Source organism: Plecotus auritus, assembly GCF_963455305.1.
Source record: "Plecotus auritus genome assembly, chromosome: 6".
Taxonomy (NCBI): domain Eukaryota; kingdom Metazoa; phylum Chordata; class Mammalia; order Chiroptera; family Vespertilionidae; genus Plecotus; species Plecotus auritus.
The window spans coordinates 117,400,894-117,416,043 of NC_137773.1; the positions used below are offsets into that span (position 1 = coordinate 117,400,894).

The window sequence follows — 15,150 nt, forward strand, 5'->3', positions numbered from 1 at the left end:
CCTTCCCTGGGACACTTGTTCTACAGTTGAGAGCATTATGTTAGCTTTCTGTTTCTGCCTCTCTCATCTCTACATTTATAGACCTTCTGAGCCTCTTTGAACAGCCCTTCTACACTTCTGTCCTTCCACTTCTCTAACTTTTGTAGTTTTCTTGAGATGACAGGCCAACTATTGGTGACAACATGTAATGTTAATATTCCTGTCCCAATGGGTCCTTGGGGTCTGGCCCAGAGTACTTTCTCATCTGATCTTTTAGTCTTGGTAAAATTCGGAAGGTCCTTCTTCTTTGCCTTGCTAATTATTGAAGGCCTTATTTAGGTTCCGAGATGGGGGAACTGCTTCCCTAATCCCTTTAATTATTAGTTCCCTGAGATCCCACTGGGGCTCCTGGGTTTGGAAATTTTACATCTGCTGGAAGCACACCAGGCCAGCCAGGTGCTCCCTTTCCCAGATAGCCATAGCCGACCTTCGAATCATTCCCCCTTCCTTTTCTGAGAATAGTATTCCCAAGATAGACATTAACATGATCTACGTATACATTGTGGCCCCAAAATGGGTCTAGCTGGTCAGCTAAGCCACGTGGGTCTTCCAGCAGAGGTTTTAACTCCTTGTTATTTTTAAAGAGGGAATATGCCCTACTTTTACAGGGAGAAGGACAACTGGCCCCTTCCTCCAACAGAGAGCGTGGACAGTCTCCTCTTGAGTGACTGGACTTTTATCATTAACATTTGTAATTATCACTGAAAAGCTTTATCATAAACCCTTTATTTTAGTTACATCTATTTATTCTAATCTTAACAACTTTGCGATTTTAAAGCAAATTATTATCCAAAGCATTTTCTTGACACCCCCCCCCCCAATTTTTGTTTTTAATTTTTAACAGAAAGTTCGCAGGCTTATTCTTATTTACAAAATGGGAGTGCCCTCCACCCCCTTACCATTTCTGCAGCCTGTGGAGCTGGTAAACAAACACTTAAAAATCACACCCTACGGTAAATAATGAGTACTCTCAAAAGGATGGACTGGGACATTAGCCTTAGAACCTTAACACGTTAAGCGCCCAGCCTGTTTTATCTTCTGGACGGAAAGTATAGTGTCAGTCACCGGTGATTGACATGGGGCTTAACATGTTAACCCAGCACAGCAAAATGACCTTTGCTTATGAGCGGCACAAAGCCCACACAGCACAGAGACAGAGGATTCCCAATGTTCATAAAACAGCGAAGAGCAAACTCAGCTGGCAAAGATGCCTTAAAGTTCCTTCCTGCAATCCCTGCCACGTGTTTGGCCTGCCCACAAGCAGCTGGGCCCCCAACAAAGGGGGATGTGCCCCATTTTTAAACATATTGATCCAAACAACAAAGACACAAAACAGCAACAGAAACACTCTTATATACAATATTTGCAAGTGCACACAACCCACAGACACCACAGAATGCCATTAAAAACAAACAAAAACACACCAAAGCAGAGCAATGTCTCCTGGCCCTGTTTTGGGAACTGCCCCTCCCAGAACCTCAGCATTCTCACAATGGACTCTTGGGGGAAAGTGTTGCCTAGGCCTAGAGTTTCTGTTTCCCATCCTTGGCAGGTTTTCTGTGACCTTTTGTGCTCAGCCTCCCTTTGTCTAGGGCAGTGGTCAGCACTGTGGCTCATGAGCCACATGCGGCTCTTTGGCCCCTTGATTGTGGCTCTTCCACAAAATACCACGTGCGGGTGCGCACGTACAGTGCGATTGAAACTTCGTGGCCCATGCGTAGAAGTCGGTTTTCGGCTCTCAAAAGAAATTTCAATTGTTGTACTGTTGATATTTGGCTCTGTTGACTAATGAGTTTGCCAACCACTGGTCTAGGGGAATCTTCCTAGGACCTGGGCCGTCGCCACGTGTACCACTCATACCCTCTCCCCACCCCACATCCTGTTTGCTCTGAGGAATTCAGTCATGGCCTGGCCACATGCTGTTTCTTTTCTATGAAGATAAATCAGAGGCATGCTTCCTACAGGGTGCGGGAAACAGGGTGTAGGCATTTATTAACCAGAATAGTTCTGAGACAGTCTCTAAAATTTCTTATTTCCATCTTTTTTGGGAGAATTTTTTTTCTATGCTTTTCCTTAGAAGCTTCTAATTTCCAAATCAAGATATACCTCCCATATAGTCATTCAGTTTGATTTCAGAGCTGGCATTTTTCTAATTGCTGCATGCAAAATATTAATGTAGGTACCCAAAACAACTCCATTTTGGCCATTTCTAAGTTGATATTTTCTAGTTAAATCTTCCCATTTCTGTAAAGTCCTGGCAAGTAAAGGCTTTCTATTAAATGAGGGCTAGGGTTTGGGAGCCTTGAAGGGCATTCTGTGGTGTCTGTGGGTGGCATGCTTGTAATTTTTTTATTTTTGGATATCTGTAGTCTGAGCAAATTTTTTAGACATGTTATGTAGTGGGTACCAAGCCTTATGGTGGCCCCCTAGATGAGCCAGTTAGTTAATTACAGTTGAGTTGGGACTTCCCTATGGGGCTCCTGCATTTCTGACACCTCCACAAAGATTCTTAGTCACCTAAGAACACCCCAGAATCTGACTGGAGGCAGGATGTGCCCCTTTATCTTCGGGGCTGAATGAATTCAGCTCATTTATATGGCATAGGTTCTTTCTCAGACTCTCAGAAAGCAATCCTATCTAATCAAGAGGGAATATGCTAATTGACTGTCAAGCCCTCACAAAGATGGCGGCACCCACAGCCAATAAGGAGGGAATATGCTAATTGACTGCCACACCCTCAAATATGGTGGCGCCCACAGCCACAAGATGGCGGTGCCCAGTCCCTCAGGCCTGCTGGGGTGGCAGGTGTGCAGCATGGCCAGGCCCACCCCCAGGTGGGTCTGGCCACTCCATGCACCTGCCTCCAGAGTGCCCCAGTCCCCTCAGCCCCCAGCTGCCCAGAGCTGGACCGAGGCACAGGCAAGCCTCAGGTGGCGGCTGCCCAGTCACCCAGGGCCACCCAAGGCTCAGGTAACCAAGGCTGGCTGAGGCTTGCACTGCCAGCAGTGGCAGCAGTAGAGGTGTTGATGGGGTGTCGCCTTCCCCTGATCGCTGGGTTGCCTCCCGCTCCTGAGGTCTCCCGGATTGTGAGAGGGGGCAGGCCGGGCTGAGGGACCCCCCCCCCCCCGCCTTCAGTGCATGAATTTTCATGTACTGGGCCTCTAGTTGCAATTGAAAAGCCAAAATCAAAACCAGACACTCATTTTTTCCCTCCAGTCCCATCTTAGCCTGGGTTCTGTCAATCCTTAACCTGGGGTCTATCAACCCAGGTTCCACCTTGCATAGGGGGGCCAGATATGCTGGGGATTGAGAAATAAAAGAAAAAAACAAGACACAGAGATAGAAACAAAGCTGGGACCTGGGTGGACCGCTGCCCTTTTCTCCTGGAAAGACAGTTGACCCAGAGCCCACGCAGCAAGTTTATTTTATACCCCCAAATACCAGGGGATTTCACCAGAACTTAGGATCAAAGGAGCTTATTTGCATTCTTGAGTAGGCCCGAGCATTCCTGGTGCTTGACTGGATTTACATATCAAAGCCCGCTCCCTGGCACCTGGACAAAGGTAAGAAGTCAGTACTGGTAACACTCTCCACCTTCTTGGGGAATGTGTATGCCTGTCGCCTTGGACTCAGCTGACAATAATTTAAAGAAATGCCCATGTGCCTTCCCAGGGGGCCCTCTACACCACCTTGAGGATTTTAAAACACAGCTCAAAGTCAGACCCTCTACCAAAAGCAAAGTCAGACCCTCTATCCTCCCTGGATCCAAGAGACAACTCACCCAAGTTCATCCAATGGGCAGGGAACCAGCGGGCTCAGTGGGCCCTTTGCTGGATCCTAGTACCGAGTCCAAGTCCAGAGGATGGTCCTGGATGAGTTTCTTTGGAATCATGCCACAACTATGCCACGTAATGTTAATGTAAAAACATTCAAACCTGTAAATAATTTTTTGTGAGTTTAATTGCGCCAAACTCAACAATTGCCAGGAAGCAGAACCTCAACGGATTGGGATAGTGCTCTGGAGAATGGCGGTCTTATATCTATTTTTATACATTGCAATCAAAGGTGGGGGATGTAGGTGAGTTACATGAAATCCATTGGTGATAGGTTAGGGAGGCGGGAGAAAGCCAAGCAGGGAAATTTCTGGAATTGGATAAGAAGTAAAATGATAGATACATGCTTAGGTGGGTGCAGGAACAATTAACATGATAAGGAAGGAATTTGTGGTGTCTGTCCTGGCGCCCACCACATTTGGTTGTGCCCCAAGAGGTCCAGAAAAAGGGAAGTTACAAGTTACCCAGACATTTCAAGGGTATGTTATCATAGATGCAAAAAGACAGATAGGCTCAGTTAAGGTAAAGGTTGACCTTGTCTGTGAAGATACTGGCCTAGGACATAACTGCCCACCATAACTGCTTTTAGTTAAAGTTTAATTTCAGACCATCCTTTGTGGTTACTTTAGGTCTCTGAGTCTGCAAGACCGCCATGCAGGCCTCCCCTGAGCTTGTCAGGTCAGCATGTGGCCCCTTTCGTCAACAACTAGGCACAGTGGGTCTCTCTTGGTACCTGGCCCATTTTCACATGATTCTCAGTGCCCTCCACTGTGACCTTAGACATAGAGCAACTTGCCTGGGTCACTGGGAGGCTGGTACCTGAGAGCAGGTGCGGTGGGTGTAGCCTCCGCCCACAGCCCTGCTTCGGAGGCCGTGCAGAGGGCAGCCCCCAGCCCCACTAAGTGTGTGACAGACATAAACTTCAGGGTGGTTTGCTAAGCAGCAGAAGCTGTACATAGGTAAAAGGAGACAAAGGTATAAAAGGGACTAAAAGTGTAGCTTATCGCTTGGTGGCTCTAATGGCTGAAGGAATGAAGGGCTGCGACATGGAAACAAACATGCCTGAGCTTGAATCACCCCAGCTCCATGCAAGGAGACAGGACACATGTCCGCCAGCCCTGAGTTGTGGCCTGAGGGCACGCTGGGACCCGCCAGCACCCGGCAGGGGGGTAGGGTGGGAAGCCTGGATGGCGCAGTGAGGGGAGTCCAGGCAGGCAGGACCGGCACCCTGTGCCACAGTCACTGAGCCTGGCCACCCTGTCTGCATGCAGCTCCAGCTCACAGATGCGAGCACGGAGTCACTGCCCAGGTGCACAGCTACTGTCTCAGGGCAGGCAGTGCAGTGCCAGGGAGACCAAGGCTGACGGGAGGGTGTCTCACCTGCTGTAAAGACAGGTTGGGGCTACCCTCCCCATTCTGTGACCTTCAGCATCTCATTAGACTTTCTTGGGCCTCAATTTCATCATCTATAGAATGGGGGTGATGATTTCATCTGTCCAGGTGGTTGGGGGAAAGACTCCTATATAATAAAGAGCTAATATGCAAATGGTTGTCATGCCCTCACACCATCACTCCATAACGGCTTAGACACTCAACACTGGGGAGAGAGGACTGGGGACCAGCCAGGCACAAATGAACTTGCAAGAGGAATGGGGGCCAGCCAAGCACAAATGAGCTCATGAGAGAGAAGTGTGGACCAGCCAGGCTGCAGCCCAGGAGAGGGACAAGCCACCCACCCTGTGGTCCTGGGCACCAGTGGCTGGGGCTGGGGCCTGGGAGAGGGACAAGCCGCCCGCCCTGTGGTCCTGGGTGCCAGCGGCTGCGCCTGCGGCCCAGGAGAGGGACAATCCGCACACCCCATGGTCCCCGTGGTCCCGGGAACCCGTGGCTGCGCCTGTGGCCTGGTAGAGGGACAAGCCACCCCCCTCCCCGCGTGGTCCCAGGCACCTGTGGCTGCGGCTGGCCCGGGTGAAGCCAGCCTGGGTCCTGGGTGCCTGCGACTGGCCATAGGAGGGAATCTTGGGTCCTGGGTGCGGGGCGAGGCAGAGGTGGTTAGGGGTGTTCAGGCCAGCAGGAGAGCAGTTAGGGGCAATCAGGCTAGTAGGGGAGCAGTTCGGGGCGATCAGTCAGGCAGATGTGGTTAGGGGTGATCAGGCAGGCAGGCAGAGAGGTTAGGGGCAATCTAGGCAGGCAGGCAGGTGAGTGGTTAGGAGCCAGTGGTCCCAGATTGCACGTGGTAGTCAGACATCCCCCAAGGGGTCCCCGATTGGTGAGGGTGCAGACCAGGCTGAGGGGACCCCCCCTCCCCCCGTTCACAAATTTCATGCACTAGGCCTCTAGTAAGATATATAAGTCTCCTAGCACAGCACCCAGCCCAAGCAGGGACCCAGTTCTTGACTTTTTCTTTGTCAGAGTAGACTAGGTCACACTGACTTTCAGCGATTCCTTCCACTGGAATTTAAACTACAAATATGTGGGTCTTGGTTCTCTGCCGGGCAGTGCCTGCCGGCCCCATAACACAGTGCCTGTCTGCAGTTGAGTTCTGTGTCTGTGAGTCTCCTGTGAGATGTGACTAACAGTGGCCCTAAGGGCTGGCTGCGACCAGGAGGTGGGTGAGGCCGGAGCAAAGCTTTGCCAGGAGGAGGCGACAGGCCCACCCTCCTTGTCAGGAGCTCTGGGGAGCAGGAGAGAGCCTGGTCTCTGGCCACCCAGCCCGGCCAGCAGCTGGGAGTTGCCTAAGAGTCTGGGTGGGTGTCCTGACAGCGGTCGGGGCCCAGCTCCCTGCTCCCTTCCTGCTCCCAGCTTTCGCCTCCTCTGCCCAGAGCCCACTATGTGTACAGCAGCTGGCTCAGCAAGAACTGTCTGTGATGCCAGGAATCAGCAGGGCTCTCTGGGGAGTGGACTGCTCACCAACAAGCCCAACACTCACACCTCTCCAGGCTGCTGCTGGCACCTCCCGGGCCCAGACCTGCCTGGCTTCCTCCTCGAGAGAGAGACGTGGCTGCTCTCAGCCTTCTGTCCCCCTGAGAGGAAGCGGCAGCTGGCAGGTGTGCCCCTGTGTAGATGGGGTGCACTTGCTCCTGGAAGTGGCATGGAAACGGGTCTCTGGCACCCTCAGCGCAGTCTCTGCAAATGGCCCCTCACACTGTCACCCTATGAGGCGGGCAGAAGGGTGATGGGTGGTTTCACCCACAGGGCACAGCCTCTAAGGATCTGGGTTGAAATGGGGGTTACAGTGTCTGGCACATGTGAGGTGGCCATACAGGCCTGTGTTCCCCGGCCCCAGGGGAAAGCAGGAAGACTTGGGAGATTTTAAAGAGGGGCCCTGTCCACCTCAGGTAACTGGGGAGGCTGAGCCACTGGGCCATATAGGACACCTAGCACACAAAGCTACTCTACCAACTCAGGGACGCAGCCAAAATGCAGAGACAAACAGATCACAAACGAAAGCAATGGAGGAAAGCAAACGACTGGATATAGAGTTCAAAACCATGGTTATAAGTTTTTTCAAGAATTTTCTAGAAAAGGCCGATAAATTTAGCGAGACCCTCAAGGATATGAAAAAGGACCAACTAGAAATTAAACATACACTGACTGAAGTAAAAAATATTATACAGAGACCTAACAGCAGACTAGAGGAACACAAGAATGAAGTCAAAGATTTGAAATACAAAGAACCAAAAAATACTCAACCAGAAAAGCAAAAAGAAAAAAGAATCCAAAAATTTGAAGATAGTGTAAGGAGCCTCTGGGACAACTTCAAGCGTACCAACATCGAATTATGGGGGTGCCAGAAGAAGAGAGAGAGCAAGATACTGAAAACCTATTTGAAGAAATAATGACTGAAAACTTCCCCCACCTGGTGAAAGAAATAGACTTACAAGTCCAGGAAGCACACAGAACCCCAAACAAAAGGAATCCAAAGAGGACCACACCAAGACACGTCATAATTAAAATGCCAAGAGCAAAAGACAAAGAGAATATTAAAAGCAGCAAGAGAAAAACAGTTAATTACCTACAAGGGAGCACCCATACGATTGTCAGCTGATTTCTCAACAGAAACTATGCAGGCCAGACAGGAGTGGCAAGAAATATTCAGTGATGAATAGCAAGAACCTACAACTAAGATTACTCTACCCAGCAAAGCTATCATTCAGAATTGAAGGTCAGACAAAGAGCTTCACAGATAAGAAAAAGCTAAAGGAGTTCATCACCACCAAACCAGTATTATATGAAATGCTGAAAGGTATTCTTTAAGAAGAGGAAGAAGAAAAAGGTAAAGATAAAAATTATGAACAACAAATACATATCGATCAACAAGTGAATCTAAAAATCAAGTGAATAAAAAATCTGATGAACAGAATAAACTGGTGAATATAATAGAATCAGGGGCATAGAAAGGGAGTGGACTGACAATTCTCAGGGTGAAAGGGGTGTGGGGGGTGCGGGAAGAGACTGGACAAAAATCGTACACCTATGGATGAGGACAGTGCGGGGGGAGGTAAGGGCAGAGGGTGGGGTGGGAACCGGGTAGAGGGGAGCTATGGGGGGAACAAAAGAGGAACAATTGTAATAATCTGAACAATAAAGATTTATTAAACTAAAAAGAAATAAAATAAAATAAAGAGGGGCCCTGGCTGGGGGCTCAGTTGGCTGGAGCGTCTGTACAGGGAAAAGTTGTGGGTTTGATTCCCGGCGATCGGTCCCCATGGGACAGGAGTGACCCATTGTTTCTCTTCCTATCAATGTCTCTCCCCCAGCCCCACTCTCTGCAATCACTAAACATCTTCCGGTGAGTATTTTAAAAAAGAACATAAGTGGCCTACGGACCCAACGAGCTCCCAGAGAGGAAGCAGCTGGGGAGCAGACCTGCAGGACTAGGAGGGGAGGCCTGGGCCTCCATTCTCAGACATCAGCATGGAAGGGTTGCCCAGTCGAGGACCACAGTTTTGTTTGACGTGAGACAACTTTCCATGAGCAGCTGGGTCAAGAGCCGAATTGTTAGAGATGGGAGGCATTCGAGAAGGTCTGACTGCACATGGCTGTAATGAACCCATATCATGTGCATCTCTTTCTATATTATTGCCACTGTACAGAGGTATTGTGTATATATACACATTAAATGGTATAATGAGCCCACATCAGGTGTGAAATGTGTATATTGTACATATAAATATATATGAACTTAGGCTATAAAACGCGGGTTCTATAAACAGTATTTTAAAGAAACTAGGATCTCGCTCTTGACCTCACTTGGCCAGGAGTGGAGGCTCTCTGGACCCGCCAGCTGTGTCCTCGCAGTGAGCTCTTCATGAGCACGACCCGTGACCATGGACAGGGAATGAGACCTTGATTCATTTTGATGTTGCGTATTTTTCTTTAGTTTCAGCTGATACCTTTTACTTCCTCCCGGGGGGCCCAGCATGTGTGGGTGTCTCCAGAGGGCACGCCAGGCCGGAGGGCGCCTGGAGGGAGCCCTGAAGCTCCGCGCTGATTCCCTGGATGGAAATAGGAAGCGTGGCTGGCTGTGTTCAGGGAAGGAGGCTGCAAGTCCGCGCACCCCAGCACCTGCCGAAGCACGTCCTGGGAGGTGCCCAGGGGGCCCGGCATCGCCCCCCTAGCCCCGGGGTCAGGAGTCTCCGGGAGGCGTGTCCTCACTGCTCCCAGCACCTCCCTCTCGCCGGGATAGGGGAGCAGTTTTCATTTCAGTCGGAGGCGCCGGAGGGGAAGGCGGAGCAGACGTGAGTTTGTCTGTATCCTGAGCACTATCACGCCCCCACCACCTCCTCCGCACCCCCCTCCCCCGCGCGGGGCGGGGAGGCCGGGTCTCTGTGTCTGGACTTCAGAGACCTGCCGCTAGGCCAGTCTGGCCTGCCCACTCGGGACCCCGGCTGGCTGGTGGGGGCAGGGGCCGGAGGGGTGAGGGGGGATTGGCCCTGGAAGAGCCTTCTGCAGGCACAGCACCTGCGTTTGGAATTTGCTTCCTAACTTTATGGCTCACGCAGCTGTGTCCCTTCCCAGAAGAGGAAATGGAAGCCTTGGTCCAGTCTCCCCGGGGCACCCACAGAGCGCGAGGTGGAGGGGGGAACTCAGCAGCCACAGCGCTTCCTCCAACCCGCTCCTCCTGCACCCGAGAGGTTGGAATCCCGCGGCCTCCGCGTCGGAGCCGCCCCTCCGGGGAAATGGCTCCCACCCGAAGCCCCGGGAGAGACGGGATGAGCGGCCGCCGCGGAGCCTCTGCTCGGAGGAGTCGGGGTGGGGGGGCCTGGTGCTGGACTTGGTCCGACTGAAGGGCAGAAGGGCTGCTTGCCCCGACCTCACTCCCACAGACGGTGCCCGTTAAACTGCACGAAGGCCCGACTGGTTTGCATTTTCCTGGAAGTAGACGGAGGACGAGCAGCGAGGGCGAGTCCTGTGTGGGAGGCGCTCCCAGGGCGCACTGGAGGAGCGGGGAGGGCCGAGGGGAAGCGCCAGAGGGTCCGGACGTGTGTCAGGACGGTCGCCCTCGTGCAACAGGCCACTGGGAGCTTGGTGACATCGAGAACATTCCCGCAGCATCTTCATCCCAGTTCCCCATCGGCCCTCACCGAGGCGCTTCCAGGGCTCTGTGCTTGCCTGGTGTGGGCTGTGTGCTCCCAGGGGGCTGTGTGCTCCGGGGGCGGGGGGGGGGGGCTGTGTGCTCCGGGGGCGGGGGGGGGGCGGGCTGTGTGCTGCGGTGGGGGATGTGTGCTGGGGGGGTGTGCTCCCAACCCGGCGGCTCTGCCTACCCTGGAGCAGGGGTGGAGCCATCTGGCAGGATGGGGACCTCCTCTAGACAAGCTGACACATGTCCCGGTCCACCGGCTGCGGCTGCGGGTGATGCCGGCACGCAGCCTCGGCCTGACCTGGGTCCTCCCAGGGGAACCGGCGCCGGGCCTGTCCTCGGCTGGGATATGCGCGCCGCCTCCCGGGCCTTGGAGAGGCAGGAAAGGGCGCGGGTCCTGGCGGCTGCCCTCCGGGCTCTGCCGACTTCCGAGGTGTAGGTGCGAGGGGGCTCCCTACTGCACAGCTGGGGGGGGGGGGGAGACTGGAGGGGCAGCGGTTCGCGGGCTGGTCTCCAAGCTGGGCCTGTCCCACGACCCCCTGCGTTCTCTGATTCTGTTTATTGGGGTGGCTAGTGAATGCCCTTGGCATCACCCCAGTGAAGCTGAGTTCTTATCTCTGCTGAACCCCAAGCCCTAGAACTCTCAGCTACAGTTGAATCAAATCAGAAGCCCCAGGTGCAGACTCGGGGTGCAGGCTCGGCTCCCGGCTGCTGCTCCGAACAGAAAGGCCCCGCATGAGGTGGGAGCCCACGCGCCTGGAGCACAGTGACTCCTTCCGTTTAGTGGGATTAGAGGAGGAGCCTGTGACACGAGGTGGGCAGGGGGTGGGGGGTGGTGGTGGCCGCAACCCCCATCCCCATCACAAGCGCTTCGCCTGCAGTGTGCTCCCGGGGGGGGGGGGGGGGGGGGCTGTGTGAGGACAGGGCTTTGTTTGGATTCTGCGCAAAAGCTCCAAGTAAGAGTGAGATGGGCCCCTGGGGACGTAGGCACCTTCCAGGAGCCGGAGGGAGGTCCCCCACGCGGAGTGGGGCTCTGGGCGCAGAGCCTTCCTTGTCCCTGTTCACAGGCAGGAGAGCCACCCCACCCTCGCTGGTCCTCTGCACCGAGCCACGCGGGAGAACCAGGGGCCCCCGCGGGGCCACACGGGAGAGAGCCAGGCACCAGGCTCTGGGCATGTGGCCCCCTGCAGGCCGCCTCCAGGGCGCCGCCCCCGCCCCCAGGCCTCACTGAGGACGCGGCTGGGAAGCCCGGAGCCAAGTCTGGACCCGTCAGCTGAGGCCAGAGCGAGGCGCAGTCCTTGCGCCTCCAGGAAGGAAGGGTTGTCCGGGAGTCCTTCTCCGGAGGCAGGAGGGTGCGGGCGGAGCCAGCAGAGCTCAGGGGCCGGAACCCGGGGCTGCAGGTGCGGTCTGCCTGCCAGCGAGCAGGTCGGGGAGAAAGGCACCTCCTTCCCTGGCAGCAGGAGGGGCAGCGAGGGGTCAGCACAGCTGTGGGGGGTGCAGGGAGGCTCTGTGGGCTGCCAGGAACACGCCTGGGAAAGGCCGAGCCGCAGGGGTGGGAGTGGGGAGGGAGGTTGTCACCCAGACAGGGACCAGTTCTGACCTCTGATCGGAGGGGACAGGCATGCGCGGAGCAGCATTCCTGTGGGACTGGGCCATGCAGAGGAGCTGTTAAGAAAAATGATCCAAAAATTAGAAAAAGGGCAAAATAGAGTCTTTCAATGTCAGACCAGAGCATTATTTGCCACACCCACCTGAGAATGACTTAGTTTTTCCTGAGATTGTACCTTTGTTTGATTTTGATGTTCACTGATTGGGTCTGATCTCTATGTGGATGAAAAGGGGCCCGTGCTCACCGGCCAGGCTCAGGGGAGGCCTTGCAAACTCAGAGACTAAAGCAACCACAAAGGATGGTCTGAAATTAAAACTTGTTTAACTAAAAGCAGTTTTTGGTGGGTAGTCATGTCCTAGGCAGGTATCTTCCCTTGACAAAGGTCAATCTTTACCGTAACTGAACCTGTCCATTGCCTTTTTGCATCTACAATAACATGTCCCTGGAATGTCAGAATAATTTTCCCCTTTCCCGACCCTCAAAGCACAGGCACCCTGCGGAGACCACAAATCCCCTCCTTGTCATTGAGTTAACTGTTGACTGCTGGCTGTCCTGCACCCACCTGTGTAAAAGAAGCATGTGTCTATCATTTTACTTCTTATCCAATCCCAGAGGTTTCCCCGCTTTGCTTTCTCCCACCTCCCTAATCCGTCATCAGTGGATTTCATGTCAGCCAGTTACGTCTCCTCTTTTGATTTAATGTGCAAAACTGCCATGTCTGGGCACTGTCCCAGCCCCGAGATCCTGCTTCCCTGTGATTGTCCACAGTTTGGCTCAAATGAACTCACAGCCGCGCTCCACAGTTCCGCACTTCCATGCCCACGCCTGTGCTGTTACAGGTGCATGTGGCTCCCCACAGGGAAGCCAGTGGTCTGTCAGGTGGCAAAGGTCACCCCAAAGGTTACCACTGCAGGGCCCAAGGATTTTAGTCAGTTTTGTTTCTAACTTTAAAAATGAACAAGTAACTAAAAACTTCCCTCGTGCACCTTTCCCAGGATGACAGGCACCAGCGGCAAGTGCCTTTGACCCACTCCCCACCCACTGGCACTCTCACCGGTGTCAGGTGTGCTTCCCGCATGCATCTAGGCCTGTGGAGAGTGGGTTTCAGACGTCGCTCTGCGAGAGACCTGACCCCGCACAGCAGCCAGGACATGAACCAGTCTATACGCAGGCGAGCGGACAAGAGTGAACTCCTGCCATTTGTGACAACATGGGGGGACCTTGTGGGCATTATGCTGCGTGAAATAGTCAGAGCAATAAGTACCGTATGCCCTCACTTGTATGTGGAATCTAAAGAAAACCACAAATTAATTGATACAGAGAATAGGTTGGTGGTGCCAGAGGTGAGGGGGAGGGGGATGAAATGGGTGAAGGGGTCAAAAGTACACACTTGCCGTTATAAACAAGCAAGTCCTGGCCAGTCTTGCTAAATGTCAGCCGTGAAGTGGTGCCAGCATCCCTCGTCGGGACTCAGCTTTTCCTTTCCCAAGCACGTTGATGGTGATCATGCTTCATGTGCTTATTGGCCTAGAGTGTGCCTCTTTGGTGAAGTATTTGTTCAAATCATCTTTTGCCCATTTTTAATTGGATTGTTTTTCTTCAAGTTACTGAGATGGAAGAATTCCTTGTATGGGCTAAGTTTTGTCGTATGCATCTAACGTGGACATCTCCCCTGGGTGGCGTGCCTTCTCCTTTCCTTAACAGAGTCTCAGAGCCATTCTTGAACCATGTTCTTCATGTCTTTCTATTCCCCAAAGTCAGGTCCATCTTGAGGGACACCATTCTCGGGGGTAAGGAGATGATCATGAAAATGACAGTGGATTACCCAGAGGAAAAGCAAAACCCTGGCTGTGCAGCGTTTAGAAACCTGTCTCGGTCTCCAACCAGCAGTTTCAAATGACAAGTGAAGTGGTTCCAACATGAATAGTGGCCGATGCTTTAGCTTACCTTAAAGAGCGTGGCGGACGCCAGGTATTCGCCCTGGCAGTAGCGGCTTCCTGCTGAATCGGATGACGCTGTTTCTGTGTGAAAGAATATTTTCCTGACTTTTGTGCTATTCACGCTGTAACAACTATGCGTATGACGCACCTAATCATTGACATTTTCTCCATCACTTTCTTAAGTCCAGACAGAAGTCAAAACAGCAGGTCAGGCTGCCGGAAACCGATCATTGTCCCACTAATAGATGTGGAAATGCTCTGAAAGGTTGGAGCTAATCACTCATTGTTTAGTTGAGACATTGGTAGTTGAAGCAGCCTCCACCTGTTACTCCTATGTAAATTTCTGTTATTGGAATTTCCTGCCTAAAGGTTATGGGCGTATCCCATAGTCTCAATAAAAGGGATTGCAAGGCCAGAGCAAAGGGTAGTCCTCCCACTAGAGGTGGGCTCCCGCCTGGCCCCCCAATATTTCCAATTAATACTTTTCTAGTCTCTCTCTTCATTTGTGTGCGGCCTTCTCCAGAAACCGGACCCTGAGTGGGCCCTGAACCACGCGGGACGTGAAAGGGGTTCCCACATCTGGCGCCTTCAACGCGGGACTTCTGGAGAAGGTATTTTTCGCCTAAGAGTGAAGGAAGGAAAAAAATTACACCGAGAAAAAGGTGTGGAAATTCACTGGAAAAAGGTGAGGGAAATTCACCGCACGCAAAGCCCACGGACTAACTGCAGAGTCGCGAACTGTAAGTAGGGTGGGAACGTCTTTTTCAGCCAGGCTAATGGGGAAGAATTAGGTTATAAAATAATGTGGTTTCTTATTCAAATTAAAATCTTAATTGGTATTTGGAATTTAAAATCTGTAATAAGAAATGAAACTCCACTGCTAAAACCACCTCTGGTGTGGAGAAATTCAAAGGTGGCAGGAGAGGGCAGGGCTATCCGCTCTCCCGCAATGAGATTACTTAAGGTTTCGTTTAAAAATTATAAAAGAACTCGCAGGGAAATGCAAATCATGGCCAAATTGGGCGCTAGTTATTACTTCGGAAAGCGAAAAAGAAAGAAAAAATTTAAGATCTGTCTGTCTTTTAGGCATGAAAAGAAATTCGGCCAGATCTGTTGCTGAAACTTCCCCTGAAGTAAGCAGGACGT

General features: G+C 52.4%; 1 protein-coding gene across 2 annotated transcripts in view; it reads left to right on the plus strand.

Annotated features, from left to right (window-relative positions):
• SHQ1 (SHQ1, H/ACA ribonucleoprotein assembly factor) overlaps positions 1 to 15,150 on the plus strand; it is a 205,090-nt gene that overhangs the window by 183,463 nt on the left and 6,477 nt on the right. For both annotated transcript variants that reach the window (XM_080677011.1, XM_080677010.1), the window contains exon 13: positions 14,528 to 14,744. The gene's annotated coding sequence lies outside the window, so the exon portion shown is untranslated. The remainder of the gene's footprint in view (positions 1 to 14,527; positions 14,745 to 15,150) is intronic.